Raw genomic sequence first — 12,451 nt, 5'->3', positions numbered from 1 at the left:
TACGCATGTAAAATACTGACCGTATTTTGCACAGGTTAGTGTGAGTCCAGCCTAAAACCGTCCTTCGCCTCACCAGTCGGGGCGGGCAATTGCCCGATCAGCGCCCTCAGTGCCAAAATAATTGCAGTATTATCCACATTTTGAAAAGAACACTCACCCAAATTCGCTGACGGAGGAGGGACTCCCATTGGTGGAGGAACTCCAGCTCCAGAGTAAGCCGCGTGGAAATTGATGCTGTGACTTGAAGCCTCGGGAGGTGCGCTTGGCTCGACCAGGCTGGAAGTCCTGGATTGCACCCTCGACTCCCTGCATTCGGAAGGAGGATGAAGCACGCGCTCGGGGCTCTCAGACGCGCTTGTCACCGCAGAAGATGATGATGGAAAGCCACGCCTCGAGGACCGAGACTTATAACGCCCATGGGATGAGGACTTATGGCCTGAATGCCTAGATTTCTTACGACGCCGATTCGGTGCGTGATGCCCGCGGCGTGATTGGGGGGGAAGAAGAGGAAGAGGATCTGAGGCATCTACGCCGGTCCACCTTCCTGTTATGTGACAGATCACCCTGAACAGGGGCTACAGAAGCTTCCCTGCTTGTGCCAGGACCCGCAGTAGCAGGGGCCACATTATGATCTGCGTGCCCCTGAGCCTGGGCGACACAGCAAAACAAGCCCTATAAGACCCGGGGTACACCCCTCAGACGGGGGCGGTGCGGGCTGATTGCCACCGGAAATAAAAGACTGCATCGGCATAAGGAGCACGGAAGTAGGAGCCCCATCAGGGGACAAAACTGCACTCCCTCCAGGCTGTGCCACAATGGGCTCTTCTACTGAGCCAGCAGATGAACTGCTCTGCCTGCCTCCCATGGCAGGCACCTCAGAACTATGAGGGTTAATTACCACATAATGCTGCCTCTGGGTACGCACGGTAGTGCTGGGCACCTGTGGAGGATGAGTGTGGGGGCTGGGAGCCTGGATAGACGTCGACGCTGACTGGCGCGAATTGCTCCGGGGGGACACTGCAGCCTCGCGCGTCTGAGTCACTGGCAGGAAGTGAGGGGGCGGGGACTTCCTCCTGGTCGCGCGCCAACAAGAGATACCAGCAGGCGCCGGTGAAATCACCCCAAGACGCGCAGGAGGGCAGGAGCGCCGGGCGGACCGCCTGCCTCCTTGCTGACCCGCCGCCGCCTGTCCTTGAAGCAGCAACGCGGCGGTGGCCGAGCCAGCCGGCGGGAGACCAGAGACGGGGCCAGGCAGAAGTGAGGAAGCTGGCAGCTGTGGGCTGGAAAGATGAGCACTGAGCCCTGTAACCAGAGCCTGTAACCAGTGCTCACCTTCCTTCGTCTCTCTCAAACGCAGGGCCTCAATAAGAGGGCCTGACATGTCTCCCACCAGACAGCGCTCAGACAAGCGCCTCTAGGTCCCAGAAATCCAGGGAAAGAGGGGGAGCTGGCTGTGCTCCCACATTTTATATCCACAGGAAGGGGCTGTGCTAACCCCTTCCTGCTCCTATTGGCCTTTAGCACACTGAAAGATTTAACCCCCAACCCGCCGAATCTCCGGGGTATCAGGCAAAGTGCGCTACAGCCACCAGGGGAATAAGGGGGGAGGGAGAGGGGGCCCCACAGTCAGAGGCACTTTCCTTAACTAGTGCAGTGCCTACCATTTTGCTTAATGCACACATAGCGTGGTTTGCATAAATTATCTTGTGAACTCTGCAGATTCATCTGAGTTGCTTTTTTAGCACATTTACTATAAGGGCTTCTGTTTATACACATGATTCAATCATGTGTAACTATGCAGCATAGGAACATTTCACTCATGTTCCTTTTCAATTAGGTATGGCAATACATTTATATTTATTTCTATGCTATCGGTTATGATTTATCATGCAGTGCAATTTGCATAAGATTATTGTAATAATAATTTCATAATCGTTACATCTGTGTATCATAAATTACTACTACCTCCTGTCATATATAATATAAAAAAATTTTTTTTGCATATATGTCATGCATTATTTTTATGTGTGCATTTTTTATGTGTGCATTTTTCATCTACATTCATGATATTTATCTAGTCCAGGATTTTTGAATGCTCCTTTTTTGTGCTCCATTACTTGGAGAATCACTATTTTTTATATATGTTCCTAATAAAGGTGTTTTACTTAAAAAATTATTTTCGGCAACATATCGTCTTTCCTTGGTCATAATCTGAGGTTGTGTGTTTCTATATCTATTTTTGACATTTTTTTGCTGTACTGCGTTCTATGACATTGTGGTATTTGACCAAATAGCATTGTATTATTGCTGTTACACTGCTATGCAATCAAGTTTTAGAAGTTTGTCCTCCCTCTCTCCCAGTAGCCCAACTCTGATGTCAGTAACACCCCCCTTCTTCCCCAGTTAGTTTATGTAAGCCATGTGTGGTGTGACTGGTGGTCGCGTGGTTAATGGGAGGTATATGTCACAGGGATGGATGCAACCTGGAGTATTTTGTCTCTAGTGTACATGAGCACTAAAGATGTCATTAAGTGCACTGGGTCCGGGTAGCTATGAGAGATGGGAGGGTCTGGCTACCCATGTTGACTCACCTCTGGGTGAGGGTGTTGACTGTACCCCTGTTTTCCTTCAGGACCTGCAGGAGTTTCAGGATCTGCCGTGAGGTCATGTCCATGTGATCCATGTATATCCATACTCACGATGCCGTCAGAAAGGTCCTGGTCCGAATCCACCGGACCCTGGATGTTCGAGTCCGGTGGGTTCAGCTGAACAGTTACAAAAAGTTCAGGTACCAGAACAGTACTCGGACCCGAACCCAGACCCCATTCACTTGAATAGGGGGGACCGAACATCCTGCTTTGATCGGTGGTGAAATCATCACTGCCAGACACCCGCAGTTCCCACGCTGTCAAAAGACAGCGTGAGCATGCAGCTGTGATCAGAGATATAAAGTTTACCTCCGGTCACTGGTGTCAACTGTGGGGACTACTGCTCTCATCAGCCGACGCCTGCTACTGCTAATAACAGTGAGAGCAGGAGCCGCTGATGGGAGTATTCATCAGCCGGCTCCTGTGCTGTTAATAATAAAAAAAAAAATGGCGTGGGTTCCCCTGTATTTTCTATAACCAGCCAGGCAAAACTCACAGCTGAGGGCTGCAACACTCAGCTGTCAGCTTCAACAAGGCTGGTTATCAAGAATAGAGGGGTCCCCACACCGTATTTTTTAATTTAAATAAATAATTTAAGAAAACATTGGGGTGTCACCACCATTTTTGACAACCAGCCTTGCTGAAGCAGACATCTTGGGGCTGGTATTCTCAGGTTGCTAAGGGGCCACAGATATTGGCCCCCCATCCTAAAAATAGCAGCCCACAGCCACCCAGAAAAGGTGCATCTATTAAATGCGTCAATGCTGGCGCTTTGCCTGGCTCTTCCCACTTGCCCTGTAGCGGTGGCAAGTGGGGTTCATGTTTGTGGGGTTGATGTCACCTTTGTATTGTCAGGTAACATCAAGCCCACGGCTTAGTAATGGAGAGGCATCTATAAGACACCTCTCCATTACTAATCCTATGGTTATATTGTAAATAAACACAGAGCAAGTATAACGTCTTTTATTTGAAATAAAACAAAACACAGTTTTCCATTTTTATTTAAAAATAACCAACACAGTTATACTCACCTAACACCTATTCCACCGAAGCCCTTGTCTTCTGTAATAAAGCAAAAGTAAAAAAACAACAATATCCGTCACCTGTCCGTCGTTCTGTCACATGCCATAATCCATGTCTGGGGGATAAACAGTTTTCAACCTGGACGGTGCCATGATGCAACCGTCCAGGCTGAGAACCACTGGTGAATGAGCAGCGTCAATGACTAGTGGTGACATCATCGAGGTTACTGCCAGTTACTGAAGCTGCTTTCTCAGCTGGCAAATGAACTGTGGTGACCTCCGACCGTGAGACATTATATCTATTCTATGTGTATATATCTATTCTATCCTGTGACGCTGTGATATTACTGCATGGAGCAGATGAATTGACTGCTTTTCAAAGGACACCGGTGTGTAAAAATCGAACAGCACTCGCATGGTCAGAGTGCTGTGCGATTTTTTTTTTTAATTATTTTTCCTCTCACCCATTGACTTCTATTGCCGAATGTGATCCGATTACGATCGCAGCATGTTACAACTTTTTCCAGTCCTATTGTGATCTGATATGAGCTGGAAAAAAAACAGCAGATGAACACACAACGATAGAATAACATTGGTCTGAATGCAATCCAATTTTTAATTGTATTGCATTTGTCCAATTTCATGTCAAGTGGGAATGAGCCCTTAGGTCGGAGTCACACTACCGTGCAACATGATAAAACATCGCATAGCACTCGACCCATTGTTACTCTGTGGGGCAGCTCAGATCTGCGGTTATTTTCTCATGACGAATCTTCATGCCAGAACAATCACAGCTTGCTGCAATTGGGAGCGAGACTGGGCTCACTCGCACCCATATAAGTCTATGGATGCGAGTGACACAATGCACAGCACTCTGATATCACCTGAGTGTGGTGCAATATACGCGATGCCGGCAGCAGAGGAGACAGAGAACTTAATTTCTCTGCCTCCTCCGCAGCTGTTCAAGAGGCTTAGAGCACAGTAGTGTAGGAGGAGAGGCCTCCGCCGAGAACCCAGGCCAGAACCGAGGGGACCGTCTTCCAGGTTCCTGGGGATCTGTTTCCAGGGAGCAGAGCTAGGGGATGGACTGCTAAGACTGACAGGGCAATTGGGGGAGGAGTCCAGAGAAGAGGGGCGGAGAGGGCCAGACTGTGTGAGTCAGCAGAACAAGGGAGAAGGAGGTGGAGACTTGGGAAGGGCCAGAGGGTGAGAGCCACGAGCAGCTTCCAGAGAGGAGGACAGCGACAGGAGGGAGACTCTCGGTGGACTGCAGGGAGACGGCGCCAAGCTTACCGACAAAAGAAGACTGCTGCCTCACTCCAGCTCTCGGCTGCGGCCTACTCGCAGCCATCCGCGGCCGACGCCGCCTCACTCCAGCTCGCGGCTGCGGCCTCCTCGCTGCTGCCCGCAGCCACCGCCGCTTCACTCCTGACCACAGCGGAGACTCCTCCTTTGCCGCCCGCAGTTGCCACCGCCCCGCTCCAGTCCGCGGTAGAGACTGGGCCTGTGCCCGCTGCGGATCCTCCAGTGCGGCCTCAGACTGCGCCTGCGGTCTATCAACCGCCACTTATCACCGCCGCTGCCAGTCCCTGTCAGGGAGTTGCAGCCTCCACTCTCCCACTCCCAGGTGGTATCCCGCTGCCTCTGCTGGGGGACATCCCGCCAAAGAACTCTCCGCGGGCCTGTTGTGCCCCTACTTCTGGGCGTCGGAACGCCCGAAGACTATGCCTGATCTTCAGCGGCTCGGCCCAGTGGCTGCGATGCAGACACACTGTGGAACAGAACGCCGAGGGACGTCAGGACGGATAAGTGATACATAGTGACTAAGGACCCGTAGTCGGCCATTCCGCGGCCATATAGTGACCGGTCTTTGCCGGATTAGTCGTGTTCTCCCAATCCTTGTTTATGTGTATTGGCTCCCTGCGAGGACAACTACTGTTATTCTGTTGGTTACGTAACAATAGCCCTAACGGCATTTATCTATAAAAGTTAACGTTTAAAGTCATTTCTGTCTCGCATCTCGTCACTGCATCCTGCGTGTCTGCTATTACCACAGTAGCATGACACAAGGCTGTCGCTCACAGCAGAGCAGGAGCCGAGGGTCATTAGCATATCGCATCCGATGCTCTCGCTTCACATGCCATACGCCGGTGTGACTCCAGCCTTACTGAAAAAGACGGATATTCTTCCTATACCTACATCAGCTCAATACAAGAGCAAGAAAGGTGAAAAGGTTAAAAACCACAGTTAGCCATCTCTAATTCAAAATTGTCTTTTCAACTACTGCAGCTGCTGCTGTTACTACTGCAATTGCATAATACAAAAGTCCAGTTTAACAGTAAAACTTCTGGAATCTTCATACATGCTTCTGTAGTTGAGTTGAAGCTACAATATCTGATTAAATCACTTTGTGCGAAATTGTTCAATACAGACATCCGTAGAAATGCTGTCTCAAGAGCCCCACACTCACAGCCTGGTTATGGAATCAGAATAAAAAATGTGCATCTTTCTATTTATCATCTTAATGCTCATATGAGCAACAATGAGAAGACAGGGAATGAAATGAATGCTAACAGACAGAGGACTACTGACAATCTGTAAGGAGATGGGCATACCGCTCACATTCACCCTTGAAGATGAATGTATTGTTGCAGTGTATTCTAATGCGCAATGTGAATTGTGACATGCATTACTGGAGACAGTGTTGTGCTCTGCCCGACACTAGGGACAGTTGGGGTTAATGTTTGGGACTAGCCCAGAGTGACATGACTTAAAATGAAGGGCCAGAGACAGTTTCCTGTCAGGACGTTAGATAGGGCCCAGTGTGCAGCAGATGCTGACCTATGGTTTGGATAGTGAGCAGAACGTGGGTGTCCATGACATGAGTGGAGGCCAAGACAGTGGATAATGATATCCGGAGTAGAGGAAGGGAAATTGACAGAAGGACAGAGTGATGCATTGGGGTTGGGTCCCGGGACAGAATGAATAGCAGTACGGCCCCGAGTTTATAACTCCAGGACAAAACTGAAAAAGCCAGGACAGAACATTGTATGTGAGATGAAAAGCGTGCCCCGGGTGGGAGTTGCAAGACGTCAGATTCTTACTAACTGAACTGTAGCATTGTGGTGAAGACAAAGGACCTTGAGGCAGAAACAAGAAAACTTGGAAGAGGTAGAAATCGTGTGAAAATGATACGTATTGTACAGTAGACGATCGTGAAATTATGCATCTGCTATCTATTGTACATCGCTCCCATCAAGTTACTGTTAAGTTTAAAAAACCTTTTTTTAACTGGTGGTCTCCCTCATTGAACCTCTCAACACATGGTCCTCGCCAGCTGAAGTCACCGGCATCATGCGGCTTACAAGGGCATAGTCCCCTGATAGGCGAAGCCCACACATCCAGCCAAAACCCCCATCTTCATGTAGCATACCAGGTCGTGAAAGACAAGTACCTCATCCACAGCTACCGCCCCATGCCACGTTACAAATAATTCAATCACTACTATATTAACTTTTCTGATGTATAAAAAAATAAAAATAAATATTACTTATTGAAGCCCCTGTGATTCCAAGTACTCTCTACTCCATTCCAATCTTTGTTTACAGGGTTGCAGTCCCATATAGAAGAAATGACCACCGCAGCCCATTATTGGCCACAGTGATCTTGTGCCATGTAACTCAATATCAACATTGAGATCTGTGATTGAAGTGGTCACATGTTGTAGACAAGACATCACCAATGTAAGACAGCAGAGAGGGCGTGCTGGAGCGCCAATGACTTCAACAGAAAGAAACGCTTGTTTTGTAATTTTATAGCATTTCCTTAATTTGCCCCATTAATTAACAGTATGGTGGTATTATTCAGTCATTGGTGGTATCAACTGACCATAGTATTACAGAATTATTTAGGGTTATCCCCTTTCAAAAAACTTTGTTGTATAAACCTCCCACAAACAAACCAAATGCACCTTATCTCTGTTGTCTGGGTGCAACAGTGACGTAAGGTCAGCAACGCTGCAGCCAATCACTTTGCTCAGAGGCTTGTGCTGTCTCCATTGGCAAACTGCTGAGCTTTGCGATTGTCTCCAGCGCTGTTGACATGAAGTCACCACTCCAGCTGATCAGAGACCAGGAAAGCATTGGAGACACAACATTGCACTTGCAGAGGGTAAGTGAGGTATGGTTTGTTTTTTTTTGCAACAAACTGAGATGGCTAGAAAACATTTTCTGAAAGGGGACAACCCTTTTAAGATATAGTAGTATTATTTGCACATAGTATTCGGACAGTATTAGAATGAAAGAAAAACAGAAACAACAGCTCTCTCGGTAGAAAAATATCTCAAAAGTAGGGTGCGGTGCACGGCAGCCTCAGGCCAATTCCTGAGTATATGAAGCAAGAAAATGGATAAAAAATGCCAGCAACCACAAAAGTAAGTATAGTAGATTTAAACATAACATTTATTAAAGTATGTAAAAATCCAAAGGTGAGATTAAAAATACATACAAAAGATAAGACACCAGGGCTACACGTTTCGAGACTAAGAAACAGCTTTTGTATGCATTTTTAACTTCCCATATGGTTTTTACATACTGTAATAAATGTGATGTTTTAATCTATTTATTTTTGCGGTTGCTGGCATTTTCCTCCTTTTTCAGTAGTCAGATATATAAATATAGGAAAACATTTTTTTTGCTGTCCTGCTGAATGTTCTGTATTTTACTATTCATGTTTTCAACAGATTTTGTGCATAGCAGTTAAAGCACCACTCCAGCAGTTTATTTATTTTCTGCTCTGGAGTGGCGTTTTAAATCTAAGCCCCCAGAACCGCAGTCAAATACTCACACCCCAGCATCTTCACAGTACAGACTCGTATTATAAAGTGACCTCCGCGCAGCTCCGTGAAACACTGGAGCTGCGGCAAAAACGGATGAAAACACAGGAAGGTGAGTATATGACTGGGGGCAAGGAATTACATTTAGGCTAAGTGCACACGTAGCAGAAAATTTCTGCTGAAAAACCTGACTCCCTTCCCAGAAACCGCGCGTTTTTTTTCTGCGTGTTTTCCGCGCAGAAAACGCGCGGTCTTTATGCTTTTTTTTCCGCGCATTTTCAAAACGCATAGAACTAGCCAGAAACGCAGAAAAATCCACAAAATTAATGAGCATGCTGCGTTTTTTTTACCGCGATGCAGTTTTTTCGCGGTAAAAAACGCATCAATATGCACAAAAAGTGCAAAATGCATAGAAATGAATGGGAAGCTTATTTTTAGCGGTTTTATTGGAAAAACGCTAAAAATACCGCTAAAAAAAACGCTGTGTGTGAACACAGCCTTAAAGCACCACTCCAGTATGCAATAAAAATTTTTTTTAAAAAAACACGTTGGAGTGACACTTTACGCAGAACACCATTTTTTCAACATACAATTTTGAGAAGTCATGCTACGTTACTACTATTAATAATACTTAAGACAAACGAAATGAACATATAACCTGCTGTAAGTAAAAGCAATAGTGCATATAAATAGCATAGGGAACTCACTAAACAACGTTTTAGATTAAAACAAAATTAAAAAAGTGTAAAAGCCATCCCACCGGGGCCAAGGTAAACCTACTGTAAATCCGGATGGTCCTAACATCTAGTATTATAACCTTACCATATGTCAGAGTGATGTCAATGTGAATAAGGTCCGAGCAGGAATGGGTCCCGAAAATTGATACCCAACAATGGAAAGCTATATACGGCCGGGGTCACACTAGAGAGGAATACGGACGAGTGAGAGGCGCAAAAAGCACGCATTACACACGGACAAATGATTCTCTATGGGGTCCCTCGCACCAGCCGTATATTTCTCATCCGTATTCTACGGTCCGTGCCAATCGCAGCATGCTGCGATTGTCAGCGTACTACGCCCGTAGTACGCCAATGCAAGTCTATGGGTGCGCAAAAAATACGGATTACACACGGACCACACATGTGACTTGCGGGAAATACGCACCAGGTGTCTTTTAGCAAAGCCGGTAATTCAGTGCACTATACAGTAAACTCACACTGACAGGTTTAATAAAGAAACCAAAGAATAGATATAGACACATAGAATATATATATATATATATATATATATATATATGCATTCTATGTGTCTATATCTATTCTTTGGTTTCTGTTAGAAACCCTGTCATAGGGCTCCATTATATGTCCATTTTGCAAGGCTGCGAGAAAATCTCGCCATACGGATGCCATACGGAGTACATACGGATGCTCATATGCGCAAAATACGCGACCGCACCTTGCTTACGGATGACCTACGGAACACTATTTAGGGGTCGTTCATCAGTATTACGCCTGTAAACTACGGACCGTATTTTGCGCTGCTTAGTGTGACCCCGGCCTAAATGTAATATCCAGCTCAAAGAAAGGGAGGCCGCATCCTTACCTGCAGACACCTGAAACTTAACCAAAAAAATCAACTGGAGTATAAGTTGGTATGCATGCAAATTAGGAGCATGTTCACAATGGCTAAACAAAAACAAAATGACAATGTGTTCCCACATGTCTACTTTACATCAGCACAATTTTGGAAACATAATTTTTTTTGTTAGGAAGTTATAAGGGTTAAAAATTGACCAGCGATTTCTCATTTTTACAATATTTAGAAAACCATTTTTTTTAGGGACCACATCATATTTGAAGTAAGTTTGGGGGTCAATATAACAGGAAATATCCAAAAGTGACACCATTCTAAAAACTGCACCCCTCAAGGTACTCAAAACAACATTCAAGTAGTTTATTAATCCTCCAGGTGCTTCACGATAATTAAAGCAAAGTGGAAGGAATAAATTAACATTTTACTTTTTTCACAAAAAATTTACTTTGGAACCAATTTTTTTTTTCACAAGGGTATCAGGAGAAAATTAACCACAAAATTTTTTGTGCAATTTCTCCTGAGTACGCCTATACCCCATATGTGGGGAAAAGCCACTGTTTGGGTGCATGGCAGGGCTCAGAAGGGAGGGAGCACCATTTGACTTTTTGAATGCAAAATTGGCTGGAATCAATGGTGGCACCATGTCACTTTTGGAGACCACCTGATGTACCTAAATAGTGGAAACCTCCGAATTCTAACTCCAACCCTAATCCCAACGCTAACCACAACGCTAACACCATCACACCCATAACCCTAATCCCAACTCTAACCATAACCACAAACCTAACCCTAACACACCCTTAATCCCAACCCTAGCTTTAGCCCCAACCCTAACCCCAAACTTTAGGCCAATTCACTTTAGCCCAACTCTAACCCTAATAGGAAAATGGAAATAAATATATATTTTTTTACTTTATTATTTTTCCCTAACTAAGGGGATTATAAAGGGAAGTTTCATTTACTATTTTTTTTATTTTGATCACTGTGATAGGGACTATCACAGTGATCAAAATGAACCAATAGGAAAAAATCTCCTATTGTTGCCGGGTGCCGACCGGCAGATCTCGGCGGGCGCACTGCACATGCGCCCCCCATTTTCTTCCCGGAAGAAAATGCCGGCGGCCATGGAGGGATGCAGGAGGGCCCAGGGACACCAGGAGGTACCAGGGGGGATTGGGGTACCCTATTTCTCTCTCCTCTGATGTGCAATCACATCAGAGGAGAGAAAAATTAATTGGGAAATCAGATTTTTTTTTGTGGTCGCCGTTATACCGTTAATAACGGCGATCGCAACAACGGGGTCGGTAAAAACCGACCCAAATTATATTCTCTGGGGCCTTGGCTACCCCGACTCTGGTCGGCGCTATACCACTTTTTCTCTGCACTGTTAATTAACGGTGCTGTGGTTTAAGAACCCTTAACTGCCGCCGTTAAAAGACGTATCGGCGGTCGTTAAGGGGTTATGTTCCACAATGAATAGAGCATATTTAAAAACAAATAGGAAACACAGCAAAGTGCAACAAAAGGAGATATATATTGGTTTGTCTTCTCAATATATTTACCGTATGTGGACTCTTAGGCTATGTACACACGTGGCATATTTTTCGCGACGGTTTTAACCGCACGATTTTGCAGTGAAAACGCAAAAAATAAGCATCTCATGCATTCCTATGGGATTCCGCAATGCTGTGCTAATGCTGCGGTTTTTACCGCGGCGGAATCGTTTCGCGGTAAAAAAACGCAGCATGCTCATTAATTTAGCGGAATTGCGGCGATCCCGCACCCATAGGAATGCATTGTTCTGCTTACTTTCCGCATGTGGCTGTGCACACCATGCGAAAAGTAAGCAGAACATTTGCGGATGGTACCCACGGTCCGGAGAAGAGGAGACTGTCCTCCAGGCTGTGGGTACCATATCCCTGTAAAAAATAGAATTTAAAATAAAAAATATTGCTATTCTCACCTTCTGGCGTCCCGCACAGCCTTCCCGCCTCTCTCCACACTTCCGGTCCCAGTAATCCTTTGCGAGCGATGCGATGACGTCCGTTCTCGCGGAATCGCGAAGTCTCGTGGTCATTCGCGCGATGTCATCGCGAATGGCCGCGAGACGTCGCGATCCTGCAGAGAGCGTCCTAGGCTATGTTGTGAGGTGAAATTTTAACCCCGCGTGTTCCAATTCACCAAACAATTTTGCCCCTATCTACATAATGGGGAAAAGTGTGTGTGTATCAAGCCCCGCCCCTCATTATGATGTAATAATGGTTGCCATGGCGACGCTGATGTCATCATAGGTTGCAAGCCCCGCCGCTCACTATGATGTCATAATGGTTGACTATTGGATGGAGGATGTGTGA

General features: G+C 46.0%; 1 protein-coding gene across 1 annotated transcript in view; it reads right to left on the bottom strand.

The window, feature by feature from the left end:
• Positions 1-1,383, bottom strand: part of LOC141049313 (protein mono-ADP-ribosyltransferase PARP15-like) — an 86,358-nt gene extending 84,975 nt beyond the window's left edge. The window contains exon 1 of the mRNA XM_073545604.1: positions 158-1,383. The gene's annotated coding sequence lies outside the window, so the exon portion shown is untranslated. The remainder of the gene's footprint in view (positions 1-157) is intronic.
• Between the last annotated feature and the right edge of the window lie 11,068 nt (positions 1,384-12,451).

The sequence above is a fragment of the Dendrobates tinctorius genome, unplaced genomic scaffold, assembly GCF_039654945.1.
Source record: "Dendrobates tinctorius isolate UK_male_01 unplaced genomic scaffold, ASM3965494v1 ptg000143l, whole genome shotgun sequence".
NCBI lineage: Eukaryota > Metazoa > Chordata > Amphibia > Anura > Dendrobatidae > Dendrobates > Dendrobates tinctorius.
This window is presented reverse-complemented; position numbering and strand designations above follow the sequence as displayed.